Source organism: Brassica napus, chromosome C9 (genome assembly GCF_020379485.1).
Source record: "Brassica napus cultivar Da-Ae chromosome C9, Da-Ae, whole genome shotgun sequence".
Lineage (NCBI taxonomy): Eukaryota > Viridiplantae > Streptophyta > Magnoliopsida > Brassicales > Brassicaceae > Brassica > Brassica napus.
The window spans coordinates 55,090,397-55,108,245 of NC_063452.1; the positions used below are offsets into that span (position 1 = coordinate 55,090,397).

Consider the following 17,849-nt stretch of genomic DNA (forward strand, 5'->3'; position numbering starts at 1 on the left):
TGGTCCACAAAAGCATAGCTCGCATCGTAAAATTCTTCTTCGTTGAGCAGTCATACGTCCTCACCCCTGTTGACCACAAATCCTTCAACTCTTTTATCAGTGGTTGTAGGAAAACATCAAGTGACCTTTTTGGATGCTTCGGATCGGGTATTAATATGGTCAAGAATAAAAACTCCCGTTGCATGCACATCTCCGGTGGCAGGTTGTATGGCGTAAGAAAGACAGGCCACAATGAATATTGTCTCCCTGACATTCCAAATGGACTAAATCCATATGTGCATAATCCGAGGTACACATTCCGGCTATTGCTAGCGAAATTCGGATGTACTTTGTTAAAATGTTTCCAGGCTCTTGCATCTGATGGATGAGTCATCTCACCATCCGTCTGAGTATGCTCGGCATGCCACCTCATCTTTCCAGCAGTCTGCTCCGATTGGTACAATCTTTTCAATCTATTTGTAATTGGTAGGTACCACATCCTTTGGTACGGTACCCTATTACGTCCTCTTCCTTGCGGCTTGAATCGTGGTTTCTTGCAGAATCGACATTCTTCCAACTTCTCATCATCTCCCCAGTAGATCATGCAGTTGTCGATGCAAACATCTATCATCTCCGAAGGCAACCCAAGACTATAAACCAGTTTCTGAATCTCATAATAAGAATCAGCAGACTCATTGTCTTCCGGCAAATACTCTTTAAATAAATCTGCCCATTCGTTCATGCAACTTTCAGGTAGATTGTGATCAGTTTTAATATTCATCATTCTAGCAGCCAATGACAATTTAGAGAGACCTTCTCTACAACCACTGTAAAGTGGTTGATTTGCCGCATCTAACATTTCATAAAACTTTTTTGAATCTATGTTAGGTTCTTCATCTTCATCATCATGAGCTACGAATGCATCAGTTACCATATCATGAACCCTATCATAATCTACCATCGGCTGATCCTCCTGATGGTAACTATGTGCATTATGCAATTGATGATCAACCGGTTCTTCTTGAAAGTTGCTATTACTACTACTAGCTTCATTCTGATCATAACTATAACCTTCTCCATGTTGAAACCAGATATAATAATTTGGCGTGAAACCTCTATTTACTAAATGCTTCCAAACATTTTCACGATTTGCCAACTTTGAATTGTTACATTTCCTACAAGGACAGAATATTTTACCGCTTTCTTGGGCGAGCGGTGTAGAATCTGCTTGATGCATAAAACGCTCCAACCCAGCAAGATATTCTTTCGTCACTCTCCCGTTAGCATCTCTATGCATATACATCCACCTCCGCAACTCGAAAATATTTCCCAAGCCCGACATTTTTTTCACGTTTTTTTTTCTTGTTGGTGTGCTTAAAATTATGTTCAAACCTCCATATTTATAGAAAATTTTCGAATCTGGTAGTTTAATTTTGCTAGGAATTTACGACGAAAAATTAGGTTGGTGGCAAAAAAAACGTGTTAAGTTGGTGGCTTTCTCGTTCTTTCCTCGTAAGTTATTTCCTCGTAAAAATCATGCTAAAATTACGACGAATTTGCGACGAAACACATTTTTCTCGGAAAAACCACGTCGACTTACGACGATTTTACGAGGAAAAGCTTTACTCGGTATTTTACAAGGCCTTTACGAGGAAACTTTATTTCCTCGCAATTTCATCGTTAAGTCATCGTAATTTCACGAGGAATAGTTTTCCTCGTTAAATTTCCTTGCTAAAACTGTGTTTTCTTGTAGTGTTTGATGTAATATTTTTCATTACACAAAATATTTAATATACATATTTTATTGTATTTCATTTAATAATATATTTCAACTATTATTATTAGTTAGTTCAAATTTATAACTAAACATAAATATACTATAAGTTATATTTTTAAATTATTTTTACATAATTAAAATATTTTTATTTTATTTTCAAGTAAGAAATCACTAAATGATATTTATATTTTAAAAATAAAATACTATAGAATTTTTTATTTTATTTTTAGTAATATAAAATTTAATAAATATTTTATAAAATATAGAAATTAATAATATAAGCTAGATAAAATTAAAATTCATATTATTTTGTTATATGCTTTTCATAATTAATAGTTACTAATTTTAATATAATATTTTACATAAAATAAATACATAAAAGTATAATATTGTTAGACTAAAAAATATAAATGTAAATAAATTTGATAAACATAAAATTTTAAAATATTTATCAATTGGAAATAATAATAAAAACTTATTAAAACTGAAAATATTAACTAATATATAATACTATTTTTGATGTAATATTTGGTATCATGGTTAGAAATGATAATAATAATATAACACCAAAACATTAAATTTGATATAGTTTTAACTCTAAATTTAGTGTCATAGTTGGAGATACCGTACATTTAAAAAATATATAATCCACGATAATGATTTTTTAAAAGATAATCAATTTTAGCCTTTTATGCAAAAAAAAAGATAATCAATTTAAGTTAAACTAACGAATTGCCGAATAGGTGAATCTGCTAGTGCCCGCAATTCAAATGGCATGCAGATTTCCATGGTACGAATGGAGAACATTTGCGTTATTTATAAAGCTCCTTTGTTTTTTTAATCTCTGAATAAATTACGTGGCCCCTTTAGTACTACATTTTTTACATTTTAACTATAAAAATGTCCTTATCTATCTGTTGCTAGGAAAAGATTTGCGCAGGGTGACTTTATTTGTATATATTATCGATAGTTTCTTTTATATATTTGATCATTTTATTTATATATATAAAATATTTTTTGTTGTTATTATATAATTTCTTTCCGATGGATCGGATCAATTTTTATTAAAAATAATGGAACAAAACTATAATTAATACATCATGGGTTGATCGGATTGGACATTAAACAAATTATGACATAAAAACCTTATTTTTTTCATCGAACACATTCTTGAAAAAAGTGAACAGTATTGGTTTCACAGTTGAATTATTTTGACTTTTATATTCCATATGGTTTTGAAAGCTTTCAAATCAACCATCGAATTGATATATGTCATTTTAATGTTTTTAGTCGTATACTTAAGGAAAACTTACATTTTTGTAATTTAAAGTCGTTTTAAAAAATTCAAAATATAACATATAAGAAAAAATCTAACATATAAGAAAAATATAACATATAAGGTGTCCTCATTTTTGTATTTTAAAGTAGTTTAAAAAAAAATATATAACATATAAGGTTTCCTCATTTTTGTAATTTAAAGTCATTTTAAAAAATTCAAAATATAACATATAAGAAAAAATCTATTTTTTTATTATATGGTTAATGTGATTGTTTATTTTTTTTAATACTATAAAATTAAACAAAATGAAGAAGGATGCAAAAATTGTTATCAAATCTTTATTATTCATAATCATTAATTGCCTTATATATGTAAATCATATTAGGTAATTTCGTAGCTTTTATTTATGGAAAAAATACACACTTCTTATATTTTAGGTTAATATAATGTTCTCTAGTGTATATTAAACAAATTATGACATAAAAACCTTATTTTTTCCCTCGAACACATTCTTGAAAAAGTGAACAGTATTGTTTTCAGAGTTGAATTATTTTGACTTTTATCTTACATATGGTTTTGAAAGCTTTCAAATCAACCATCGAATTGATACATGTCATTTTAATGTTTTTAGTCGTATACTTAAGAAAAACTTACATTTTTGTAATTTAAAGTCGTTTTAAAAAATTCAAAATATAACATATAAGAAAAAATCTAACATATAAGAAAAATATAACATATAAGGTGTCCTCATTTTTGTATTTTAAAATCGTTTTAAAAAAAATAACATATAAAGTTTCCTCATTTTTGTAATTTAAAGTCATTTTAAAAAAATCAAAATATAATATATAAGAAAAAATCTAATTTTTTTATTATATGGTTGATGTGATTGTTTATTTTTTTAATAATATAAATTTAAACAAAAATGAAGAAAGATGCAAAAATTGTTATCAAATCTTTATTATTCATAATCATTAATTGTCATATATATGTAAATCATATTAGGTAATTCTGTAGCTTTTATTTAAGGAAAGAATACACACTTCTTATATTTTAGGTTAATATAATGTTCTCTAGTGGACATTAAACAAATTATGACATAAAAAACCTTATTTTTTCCATCGAACACATTCTTGAAAAAAGTGAATAGTATTGTTTCCACAGTTAAATTATTTTGACTTTTATCTTCTATATGGTTTTGAAAGCTTTCAAATCAACCATCGAATTGATGCATGTCATTTTAATGTTTTTAGTCGTATACTTAAGGAAAACTTTCATTTTTGTAATTTAAAGTCGTTTTAAAAAAATTCAAAATATAACATATAAGAAAATTCTAACATATAAGAAAAATATAACATATAAGGTGTCCTCATTTGTGTATTTTAAAGTCGTTTGAAAAAATATATATAACATATAGAGTTTCCTCATTTTTGTAATTTAAAGTCATTTAAAAAAATTCAAAATATAACATATAAGAAAAAAATTAATTTTTTTATTATATGGCTAATGTGATTGTTTAATTTTTTTAATAATATAAATTTAAACAAAAATGAAGAAGGATGCAAAAATTGTTATCAAATCTTTATTATTCATAATCATTAATTGCCATATATATGTAAATCATATTAGGTATTTCCTTAGCTTTTATTTAAGGAAAGAATCAACACTTCTTATATTTTATGTTAATATAATGTTCTCTAGTGTTATATAATTATGGAATAATGTGACACTATTAGATTAAACTATACTTTATATTAGATGCTCTAGAATTTTTTGAAATAGAATTTAGAAGGCATTTAGAGTACCGCCTAGGATTTGAGGTTTTTTTTAATTAATTCAAAATTAATGTTCTAATTTTTCAAATGCTTTTCGATTAATATATATGGGATATGTAACATAACATTTATGGCAATCTAAGGCGTCAGCCATAACATCACGTCATCTCATACCTCACTCGTTGATCGCGCGGTTTCACTACCGGCGAGGAAGCAAGCAGGGTGGGTGAGTGGATGAGTAAGGGAGGTAACTCATGTCCCACACGTCTCCTAGACAGGTGAGTTTCCTTTCCTCTCCAGCGCCATCTGATCTAAGGGGTCTCTAATCGAACGGCTGTGCTGCAGACGTTAAGACATTCAATAATTTAGTGCTGATGACTTGGCACTATGTAACTGGATAGTTCCATATAGGTGTCTTGCAGTTTGAAACAGAAGATTGACCTCTTTAGAGTTTCATTTACTCTTGTTATCAAAATTTTGGCAAAACTATTAATATATTTATTTATAATACTTTCTTAAAAAGGTTACGGTGATCAGGACAAAAAATAAATTAATTTCCAAACTATTATTATTTTTTTAAAAATCTTCTGTTCGGGAACGCGCTAGGCGCTAGTCGGACGATCGGGTTGGGCCTAGCGCCTAAAGAAAAAATCAGGGATTAATCAGAAATTATGCGGGGCAAAATTTTTAGACTGTTTACTATGTTATAAAACATGTTAATCCTTATTTGTGTATAACATTAATACATTTTCATGTTTAAAATTGTGTAAAACACACAAATAGAATATATAAACTTAATATAGTGTAATTTTCATCAAAATTATGAATATAAATGATATTTATAAAATTTTAGATCAAATAAATAAATAAAAATATTATTAAAAATAAAATAAAAATAAAAAAAATACATTAGGCGGCCGCCTAAGCGGCTAGGCGGTCATTTAGGCGGTCTAGACGGAGAAAATCAGATATCCGATTTTTTTAACCAATTTGGCATAAATCGGGGCGGAAGAGTGACGCGTAGCGCCCAGGCGGCCGATTTTTAGAACAGGGAAAAATCTGATAGATATATGTTTTTTTTCAAAATATCAGAAGTATTTTTAAAAATAAATCTATGGAAATAAAAAAATACTTTCATTTTAAAAAAAATTTGGGCCCCTTTTCTTATTTTTAATATAAAAATACATGTATTTTTAAAAATAAATCGGACTCTTATCTATTAAGAAATAGAAGGACAACAGATTAGATCCGGGGAGATCGCACCGCTCACCCCCCTATCTAAGCCGGTCCTAATGGTGATTAAAAGAAGCTTCTTAAACTCGTAGATTTATAGGTGACTGTTGCAGTTTTTTTTCTTTTTATAGCGACTATAATTTTTGTTTTCAGTATAAACAAGTGAATAAGTGTATATTTCCTCAATAGCCTTGAAAAATGATGACATCTAATCTAGTAGTGTATGCTGATGTTTTTTCTACTTGAATTAAAATCCTATACAATGTTTGAATAAAAACATTAAAATCATGTGTATATTCTAATATTTTTAAACACTGAAATTTCACCTTTTAGAGCATGATTAACCCAAATACCCATTTGAGTCTCTTAATCATTATTTTAGTAATTAAAAGCAATTAAGAAACTCACTTAAGAAACACCATGATTTTGGGTCTTCAATGGTAGTCTCTTATTTTGGGGTTTTTAATTAAACATTGTTTTTATAATTTGTGATCAAAATGTATGAATTGTGATAAAAATGAATAAAAAGTTTTTGATTATTTTCTGAACATGAGAAGAATGGTAAGAGAAGAAGAGTTATCTGTGTTGTAGGCTCCTCAATGAACTCCTTCTTGCCTGTCTCTTGTTCCTCACCCTTGGTCGCATACACCTTCCTTTGTGCCTCGTACAGCTGATCACATAAACAAAGCTCAAAGATAAAGCTCATGAAGCATCAAACTCTAGAAGACATCAATCAAAATATACAACAACTCTTCTACAGATCCAAACTTCAACAACTCATCTAAAGATCCAAACTTTGATTTCAAACTAACAAAAACAGAGGATTTAGATTACCTTCTTGAGTAGCTATGAAGCATCAAATTAAAAGAGAATATCTCAGATAAATCCAGAGAAAGCTCAAAGATCGAAATTTTAACAATAACTCATCTAAAAATCAAAACTTTAACAATAATTACATCTGAAGATCAAAACTCTAACAACAACTTATCTAAACATCCAAACTTTGATCTCAATCTAACAAAAAACAGAGCATCTCGATTATGAAGCATAAACTTTAACAACAAAGTGTCCTTCTTAGTCTCGTTCTTGTCCGTAAGTTCCCATTCTTGAACCAAGAAAGGTGATGCAAAGAACTCCACAGTGAAATTATAATCCTATCGACCACACACAATTATAATCCTAACAACAAGTAATGAAACAGATTGTTGATTGCTGAAAGAAACTTACTTTGAAGACGAAAGAGTACTCAGCCTCCCAACGGAACTGATGCCGTCCATGAGCTTCAAAGACTTGACTTTTAACTTTCACTAATCCTTTAAGAATACAAACCAAAGATTCCCACATATTCCTGTTCAGCAAATCTCCAACAAACGCAAGCCTTCTTCCTCTAATCATCTCCAGCAATTTGCCACCATTCAACCTTTAATATATAAATACATGCAACATCAACCATATAAGACGAAGTACTAGACTTTAAAGTCAAAATTAAGAGTTTTATCTTTTACCTTGGTAAAGTGCATTGCTTTGGCTTCCACTTCAATTTCTGAAACTCAACGCCGGGTCTTCCGTTGGTTATACATGTAAACTGCTCGTCGATCAGATTACACGAACCGGGTTTGTAAAGCGGATACGTGTCGTCTTTGACCCCACTAAAGCTTGAAGCTTTTCATCAAAAAAGGCTAAATTAAGAACCTTTATGATTCAATACGATTTCACCAGAGGGATTCTAAATCACAATTGATCTAAGATAAAAATCTAAGAACCTTACTTCAGGGAAAGTAATCGACAAGATAAAAATCAGAGGGAGAGAGAGCCAGAGATCACATGGCAGATTGAGGAGGAGGACGACGGAGAACAAAGAACGAAAAAAAACTCATAGCTTTTGACACCTGTCGCATAAGATACGTCTCTTTTTTTTCTTAATTAAGAGACGTGTGTTGGGTTTATTTCTATTTTTCACTTTTTTTTTAAATTCTAATTAGATTAAGAGACACACTAAGAGACTATGACTTTTTTTTTTTTGAACGCAAATATCAGCTTTTGGCTATGACCAAATGAAATAATATGAAGGGACAAAAAAGGAAACCATGGGACCCAAAGACAAATCAGGGAAAAGGATGGGTTGATTTGTCAACACCCGTAACGGGTTTTGGTTGGTAAAGTGTAAACGCAGTTTTACAGAGTAGTGATTCACCATGGGATGGGGATAACGTGAAAGCTGTCAAACTCAAAACTAACAAGCCATGAACGAGTGTCGGACCTCGAGCAGCCTGTTCTCAGCCTTAGTTGTCTTCTCATTTCAACACTTACTTAGTTCTGGTTGAAATACAGATTTAATCGGATTATCGTGTACCTAAGAAAAGAAGCAAGTGTAAAAAGCAGAATACGTAGTGATAATGTGAAACTGGCGAGTTTTAAGTTAGTATAATAAAATAAAATTTAAAGAAATAAAAGCAGAATACGTATGAATGAAGCAAAATAGAGACGAAACCAAAACGCTTATTTTATAAGTTTGTGTGTTATACATTGAACACTCTCTGAATATTCATAAATTCCCCTTGTACTGCATTATTTTACAACATTATGCTTTTAATTTACTCCTTCTCTGACTTATTAGCTCGGCTTATGTAGCTCGGCTTGGACTAAACTAAACAAACAATTGTTTTATTGGAATTAATCCAATTATTTAGATCAAAGTATATTTGGTAACTACGACAATGAACTGTTTAATTTACCGTTACTTTGTGAGAAAAAACGTGAAGTTGTTCTATCTTTATTCCTTCCGTATCTTTATATATAAAATAGACTTTTTCCCTTCTTCCGACAAGTGGCAGGGGGGTTTGCTGCCACGTGTCATCTTTTTGTCTTTTTACATTTTAGATCCTTCTTCTTTTAGATTATTGCAATTTGGTTCACTATTTTCTAATTATACATTATCTAATCCTTCTCACACTAACCATCATCATTTGAATTTTGCTAATATATTTTAATCTATTTTATTGTTCAAAAAATTGCAAAACGAATAAAGAAATAAGTAAAAAAATATAAATGTACTTTAAATATTTAATTTATTCGCAGCTAAAAATAACATAAACTTTCGTTATTTTATTATTTTTTACTATTTTCTATTATTTCATTTACAACTATATATTTATCTTAATATTAACCAAACTAAAGCAGAACACATAATTTAAACATAAAACCACCATAATCCCAGAGAAAAAAAATGCCAAAGAAACACTAACTCAATAAAGGTCCAGAGCTCAAAGGCGATCAAGAACGAAAACTAACTTACCCCACTTTATCATAGAGTATCTTGGCCAGAACAATCAAAAGTCAGTAAAATGTAGAAATATAATCTTCAGATAAAGCAATCCCTCGAACACAAATGAGCGTGATCAAGGACCAATGCAAAGAACCAAGAAAGCGGGTTAGAGTAAGAATAATCAACAGAAGGCCAAAATCACCACGAAGCAGGAAGAAACATACATAACAAACGATAAGCACAACCACCAGCTAAGAGGTAAGAAGCATCTCACAAACTAAACAAGCACAAACAAGACGCCTATGTCGGGGAAGAACCACAAAATTCTGGATAGAAGGGACCAAAGCTCCAAGAGTCTAATATCACACATTTATACTAAGGGAAGAAGAGAACAACATGAGTGAGGGAGAAATGAAGCCAACCCCCGAGAAACATGAGTCCAGACTTGAGACCAGAAACAATCTTCCAAATCTACAGAGCATACTCGGAGGAGAACACTATCCAAACCTAGAGTGGCAAACATGGCGAAAGAGAGAGAGAGTCACAGAGACGCAAGCAGGGTTGAAAGCTGCAACGAGATGAAAGAACATAGCTGGAAGGGTAGACAAAACGAAATCATCAAATCGTGGAGCCATCCTCGAGCTATAGAAGTCAGATCACCAAAAACCATATCTTGAAAACCAAGACGAGAGGGGAGTAACAATGGTAAGCCAACGACGAAGAAAACAACTTCAAAGACGACTAAACTCTGACTCAACCCAAAGAGATGCAGTTCCTAACATCAGCTAAAATCTAAGGAAGAAGATGAGCATCCAATATTGCATGGAGTAGCCTAAAATGATGCGAGAAACAACCGCACAACTGGGAACTCCTAAACCCGATCTACAATAAATACCAAAAATCTCAAGGTGAAGAAGGCGATAAAAAACAAGAGCATGAGGTGAGTCTTTTTTGGTGATGATGAGAAACACCGCATACTAGAAACGTAAAGAAAATACATAGATGTTGAAGGCTCAATGTAAAAATATGGGAAAAAACGAAAACATCTTGAAAGTTATAATGTTCAAAAATATAAAAAAAATTAAAAGAAAATTTTGACGCTGAAACCGTAAATCTTAGAATCAACAAATGCATAAATGCAAAGTTATTGAAATTCAATATATTTTTATATTAGAGGCTCACTTCACTGCTAACAAATACTATACAGACAAAACACATTATTAAAGAAACAAAGACAAAATATATTAACATATCACTATTACTACTACATAACACAATAAAAACACCAAATAACATTCTTAACAAATAAAAGTGATCACATAATTACATTATCCAAAAAATCATACTTTTAACAACAATAAAACAATATTCCGCGCGAAGCGCGGACACCCCCCTAGTAAAGTATAAACGTGAAGTTGTTCTTTCTCTAGTAACCATTCAAAACGTAAAAAGTAAAAGACTACATATCATTATGGCATAAGAATAGATGTGGAATCTGATTAGTAATTGTACACACATTGTCCACAATATGATCTGACTGATTTTAATATGTCTTTCTTAATATTTTGTATAAGATACCGAGTAGATTGAAATACTACTTTATCATATCTTTTTATGAGCCTAGAGCGAAATGAATATCTGGTTATGTAAAGAACTTAATTATGTGAGATTCCTTTTACGTCTTTAAATAGTGAGTTTATTAGATACGGTTCAGCTAAGAACATCTCAAATGACTTTCTATACTCCAAAGTATTTTTTGCATAAAAAATAGTAGGATTTATCTCTAATAATTTACTTTATATTTCACTCTAATTATTAAAAAAATAGATTCTATTACTTTTTATGACTAATAAATTTTATAAATAAAATTTATAATTTGGTCTCATATATTTTATTTTTCGTAAATTATTATTTTATATTAAATATTTACTATATTAATAATTACATTACTTAATATAAAACAAACAAGCATACAATAAAAATATCATTTGAATATTCAAAACAAGAATGAACTCAAAGAAGAAAACAAATATTTTGTTTTGTAATTTGAATTCAATGCAAGATCAAAATGTCTGTGCAAATTTTTAGGCGGAACAAATATATTTTTTACAAAAAGAAATGATCAACAATATGATAATAAAGTAAAGTAGTCATGGCTTAGCGGTTTGCGTCCTTTTTTTAAAAAAAAAAAACAATATGATAATAAAAAACTCTTCCGTCTACCTTATTTGAAATATATTTAAATAATTTTGGTGGATGTGGAAACAATTTACCAAAATATTAAATTATTATTATCTATGGTTATGTTGCTTATTTCAATTTTAATATTTATTTTATTTGGATAATCTTATAAAATTTTATATGTTTCGAGTGTTTTATCTTTAAATAATTTTTTAGTTCAAATTTGAAAAATAAACTACATATGCCTTATAAATGCTATACAAAAATGACAGTAAGCATCAGAAGTATATATATTAAGTTAAACGTAATTATGTGATGTGTTGTTTCAATAATTAAATAATATAAAGAGTTATAAATAAAATATTTAAATAAAGGAATAAATTATAAAGAAAAAAATATATATTCTAAACTAGAGTAAAAATAGAGTTATTCTAAATATTGAGTAATCTTACCCATTACTCAATTTTAGAGTAAAATATATATTATGACTAGAGAATATTTTGCTCTATAATAAAGCTTAGTGTAAAAATAGAACGGGTTAGAAATGTTTTTAGAGCATTTCTAACTTCACTCAATTTTTCACGTCATGTAATTTAGAATAATTATTTTATGGTTATACTTAATTTTCTATTCCATAACAAATTAAAAATAAATTTACTCTATAAATAAAATAAAATATTTATTTTTTTTGTTCATTGCTCCATTTTCACTCTAAAATATATATTTTAGTAGGGTTAAAATAAACCTCAACTTTATTATAGACTTAAGGGTCTGACAGGTATAACCGCAGCGGTTGCGGTTGCGGCTGCGGGAGTTTGGGGATGCGGATGATTGCGGTTTTAAGATATTTGTACGACTGGTACTGCGGTTAGAAATTGGTGCGTTTGCGGGATACTTATGACTGGTTAGCCACCAAATACAACATCAGTTAAATAATAAATTAACAATATTTACATTTTATATAATTATAAATATAATAAACATCATAATATTATAATAAACATAAATTTTTTTGTTTTAATTTGGTTCAAAATTATAGAAAATATTTTATTCTAAAAATTTATAATATAAATCAAAATATAATAGATATATTTTAGTATTTCTATTATTTCAATTTTAAATTTAAATTTAAATTTAAATTTTTATTTTTGTATTTATATTGTTTTTGAAAAACGAAAAAGAAATTTTACCCTTCCGCAACCGCTAGAACCAGCTTTTGAATTTAAGAGGTTTAGAACAATTTAGAGCGGTTTGAGTGATTGTTGCAAAACACCAACAACCGGTAGTAACCGCAAAAGTTGTGTTTGCAGGTGGTAGCTAGCGGAAAAACCATTATGCCTTACTCCATTTTGAAAAGGAAATAGAGAAATACATCGCATATGCCGTAACACGTGGAGTCATCGTAATGAATTGATTTGCTAATTTGTTACTTTGACTTAAAGTGAATTTCCTTGTATAACCATTATATTTTTTTTTGTATGGATCTGATTTGTGAACAGTAACAAAACGAAAGTACAAAGAGATTAACAATCTGCCAATACTAGATGAATCTATGATACTTCAGCTGGTGAGCTGTTCGAGTCTGGCTAAGATTCAGTAGTGTTAAATTTGATAATCCATAAAATGTAAATATCAATTTTACATATGTGTGATGATGTTAAATATCACATGGTCTCTAGTATATATGGGAAAGGGCAGGAAAAAATGAATGAAGTAACTTAAAACACAACTAATTTTCATCTTTCTTGTTTTGATTAATACTCCTTGTATACCCAATCATGATTAATTTAATTTTACGATTCAAATAGATTTTTCTTTTTTTAAGAAAGAAAGTGATTCAATTAGATAATGACCATCTAGATATTCACGTATAGTAGTAATAGTTTGTCACAATAATATCATTCCACGCATGGCTCGTTATTTTAATCATTAACAATTATACTCTATTTATGTATATTTATTTCATTTCATATAAAAGTCACCATGGATCAAGGTTTAATGATAATAAGTAACTAGTTAGTTGTTCAAAAAAAAAAACTAACTAGTTCATTTACTCCATAATTGGAGGGACTTCGATGCTTATCCAGTTAACCTAGTCCTATTTAGACCCAAAAAACGTAGTCCATTTTTTTTTTGGTAATCACCTAGTCCATTTTTAACAACATTTCAAGAATAAACAAATTTTAAGCAATGACGTAGAAAAAACTATGTTCCCTTGCGGAAACTATTTTCTATTGAACTAATAGTGTGAAAAGTTGATTTTTCGCACTATCACGAGACTGGTAACGTTTTGAATCAAACTATATCCATATTAAACATTTGTTTAAGTTTGGGGGAACCAACGAGATAAACATTAGAAACTAACTCTATATAAAAAAAATCTATAAAATAAACATAGTTTCTGATTTAATTACAAATACTAGCCCGGCATTGTAAATTATTGAACCCAACTGTACATGCTTTGTTACCAGTTGTTGAAGTTATCTTAAATAATTGAGTGAAACTAATTAATAGTGTAGTATAGATTTAGTAAAAGTTAAATTGAAACCGTGGGCCCAGACCCCACCAGATTAAAATGACAACTGATTAAAAGAAAGAGACCTGTTAGAAAATCAGGCATAAGAACATGGTTTTCAGATCATAATTAGTTTGTCTTAATGGAAAATAAAGAGATTAACATTATAAAAACCTGATATCAAACAAAATTAATAATAACTGAGATTGTAAGAATAATGGAACAAGAAATAAAGGAGGAAAAGTAAGCATATAAAAACTTAATTCTAGTATTCAGTTACCAAACATCTATCTCTAAGTTTAAGTCTTCTACGCATATATTATTATTGCCATTGGTCTCAAAATCCTAAATGTGTAAACATAGCATGAAACACTCCTCTCCCCATGTCTTAGGTTTTTTTTTCCTTTTGACTTTTATTAAAATAATACTTAAAATATTCTATTTTCTTCCAATAAAGATTTCTGTAATATTTTGCAACTTAACTCATATATTCAACAATGTAACCACTACGTGTGAATATTGTGCTGGTTGATATAGATATCCTTATTTATATCAGACATGCTGATATGTTGGGTAAGTTGTTGAATCTAAACGCATTGGTAATTTATAATAGTAGCAGATGATTTGAAAACCTAACAAGATATACACTACAAGAAAACAACAAGGATTCTAAGGGAAAAAATCGTCGGAATTTCGTCGGAATATCGTTATTCCGACGACATACCGACGAAACAAGTCCTCGAAAATAATTCCTCGGAATTTCTTCTTTCCTCGGAAATCCCTCGGAAATTTTCGACGGAATTCCGAGGAACCAAATTTCCGAGGAAATTCCGAGGATCACTAGTTTGTCGGAAATCTCCTCGGAATATACCGAGGGAGAACTTCGTCGGGATATTTCCTCGGAATTCATCGATCGATGCGTTTTTGGACATATACACATCGATCGATCGGAATATTCCGAGGAAAATGTCCCTCGGAATATACTGAGGAACCGTTCCCTCGGTATATTCCGAGGAAAGGTTTCCCTCGGTATATTCCGAACGTTTTTTTATAAACAGATCGATCGATGGATTTATGTCCAAAAACGCATCGATCGATCAAGTAAAAAATGTAATGAATTTCCTCGGAATGTAAAAAATATTAATTTTTTTAAAAAAATAAAATTTTTGAAATCTAAATTCGAAAATATAAAATTAAAATTAAAATTGAAATCATATTAATTAATATTCAAAGTTTCACAAATAAAAATAAAACATTCCGAGTTTTTGGAAAAAAAAAACTACAGGTCTGGCACGTCCGGGAACACCTCGTTCGGGTACATCCTCTGCATCATCTCCATCATTTGCTCGTTCAGCCTCCTCTGTGCCTCATAGCCCGCCTGTTGAGCCGCCATCAGGGTCTCCAACAAAGATATGCGATCATCCTTGTCCTTCAACTGAGCCGTAAGTACTTCTGGATCAACAAAGGGCGGTGGTGCAGAAGAAGGAGGAACCGACCAGGTGCGACGACCCAAACCGACCAAACGTCCCTTCTTCTTTGGAACCGACTGAATAGAAAATAGCCAAATTTACAAATTTAAACCAAGAAATAAATGAACTGAACTTTTAAAAAAAAAGAACTTACGGATTCAACGATTTCGTTGATTCGAAACCGGGACAAGTTGGTCGAAGCCGTCGAAGCGTCATCCTCGGTTTGAAGCTGAGACACTTCGTCTACCACCTGAGTTTGGACCAGGTCGACCACGTCCCTCACAAGACCGTCATCAATCTGGCCGGTCTTCTTGTTGGTATACGCCCTCCTCATTAGGGCGAGATCATCAACCGGCTCGCCATCATTTTCTTCCGCCTTGAAAAAAACATAAATTAAAGAAACATTAGAAATTAGAAGAATGCACAATAAATTAAATTCTGAAACTCAAATAATTGAAGAAAAAGCGGTTGAACTTACCATGCGATCTCCCAGAGTGGAAATAGATTGAGCACCCAAGTTATGCTTGTAGATGCCCTTCCCTTTACGGTCGCTCCTGCGGTTGGTGGAGTTGGTGGAAGAAGTTTTTTTCGTCTCTTCCTTATCCCAATGCGCACACAACTCCTTCCAGACTGTGTCGTTCATCGACTTTGGGACCTTTTAATAAAAAAAAAAAATAGTTTAATAAATTAAAAAATTGTTTAATAAATTAAAAAATTGTTTAATAAACTAAATCGAACCTTATTGATTTCCCACTTCTTCTTCCACTCGTGGATCTGCTTCCCATAGTTGTCCATAACTTTATGGACGAAGTGGTGATAGATAAAGAGCGTCTCATCGGAATTCCAGTTGAACTCTTGCTGGAAAAAAACACAATTAGTAGAAAATTTATATTAAAGATTAAAAATATAAGTAAAAAATTAGAATACTTACCGCAAACTGACGAAACCACAGAACCTGCTTGTCGGTAGGGAAGTGAGTGAAAGTCGGATGTCCCCTGTCGAGGGCCGAGTACATCATACGGTTGATCCATGCGCTGATCCCGTTCCCGGATCGGTTGAACCGAATAAAAAGAACAAACGGTTAATAATGAATCCAAATTTAAAGAAAAAAAATGTTTAATTACCATGTTTGACCCCGTCCATGTGGATACGGAAGATGGTCACGACCGGGCTGTTGAACCAACTCCGCAACACTCATCACTCCCGGAGGACCCGGAGGAACAGGAGCGGATGCAGCAGCGGGAGCGAGAGGAGCAGGAGCGGGTGCAGCAGAGGGAGATGTATGGTTGGAGCTGTGCGGTGAAGGGGAATCCTGAAAATGGCTGGAATCCCGAGACTGGCTCCCCGTACCACCACGACCACGACGCTGTCGAGGCCGGGTCTGATCATCATGAGACCTGTAAATTAAAAATATATATTTAATAAATACAGAAATATATAAATTAATTTTTTAAAAAAAAAATCCCAAATAATTTAATCACAAAAAAAGATTTATATATATTAAAAAAAATTTAATAAATATATAAAAATAGTTCTAATAAACAAAAAATAGTCTTAGTAAATAAAAAATAGATTAATAATTACAAAAAATAGTTTTAATAATAATATATATATATATATATTAAAAATATTTTTAAATCCCAAATAATAGTTTTTAATCACAAAAAAAGTTTTATAGATATTTAAAATGTTTTGTAAAATCCAAAAAATCGAATTTATATAGAAAAATCGTTTTGTAAAATACAAAAATAGATTTTATATACAAAAATCGATTTTATAAATACAAAAAAATAAAAAAAATTATAAAAAAATTCTAAATCAATTCAACAAAACAAATTATTCAACCAAATCACAATTCTAAACCTATTATACAACCAAATCACAATCCTAACCAATCACCCTAACAAAAATCTATCAAAACTACACAAAAACCTAACAAATAGAACCTAAGAGAGTGGGATAGGGTCCTTACATGATTTGTGTAAGAGAAGGGGGAGATCGCCGGAGATATCGTCGGATTTCAGGGGGAAATCGACGGAGAGAAGAGAGGAGTCGCGCAGAGGAAGAAGAGAGAAATGGGGAAGAAGAAGGGGCTCGTGGTTATAAAACCTAGGGTCCGACGGACATTTTCCGTCGGAATTCCGTCGGAATTATAATTTCAATTTTCGCGAAATATTTGCCCGGTAAAATGAAAATATTCCGAGGAAATTCCGACGGATAGTAAAATATCCGTCGGAATTTCCTCGGAATTTCCTCGGAATATTCCGAGGAAATACCGAGGAACTAGTGTTTGGGGTTTCAAAACATCAATTTTTTTTGCCGTATTTCATTTTTTATACAATTGTAATGCATACCATTGAGGATTCTTTGTATAGATGA

General features: G+C 30.8%; 1 long non-coding RNA gene across 3 annotated transcripts; it reads right to left on the bottom strand.

Annotated features, from left to right (window-relative positions):
• Positions 1-4,886: 4,886 nt before the first annotated feature.
• On the bottom strand, positions 4,887-8,062 carry LOC106388048. 3 transcript variants are annotated; one of them, XR_001277778.3, is made up of 4 exons: positions 7,809-8,062; positions 7,546-7,702; positions 7,268-7,460; positions 4,887-6,710 (listed from the first exon to the last, which is right to left on the bottom strand). It is a non-coding gene; the product is annotated as an uncharacterized LOC106388048 (long non-coding RNA). The 3 variants fall into 3 exon arrangements; XR_007328980.1 differs by having other exon boundaries at positions 7,546-7,719; positions 7,809-8,007; XR_001277779.3 differs by having other exon boundaries at positions 7,804-8,005.
• Between the last annotated feature and the right edge of the window lie 9,787 nt (positions 8,063-17,849).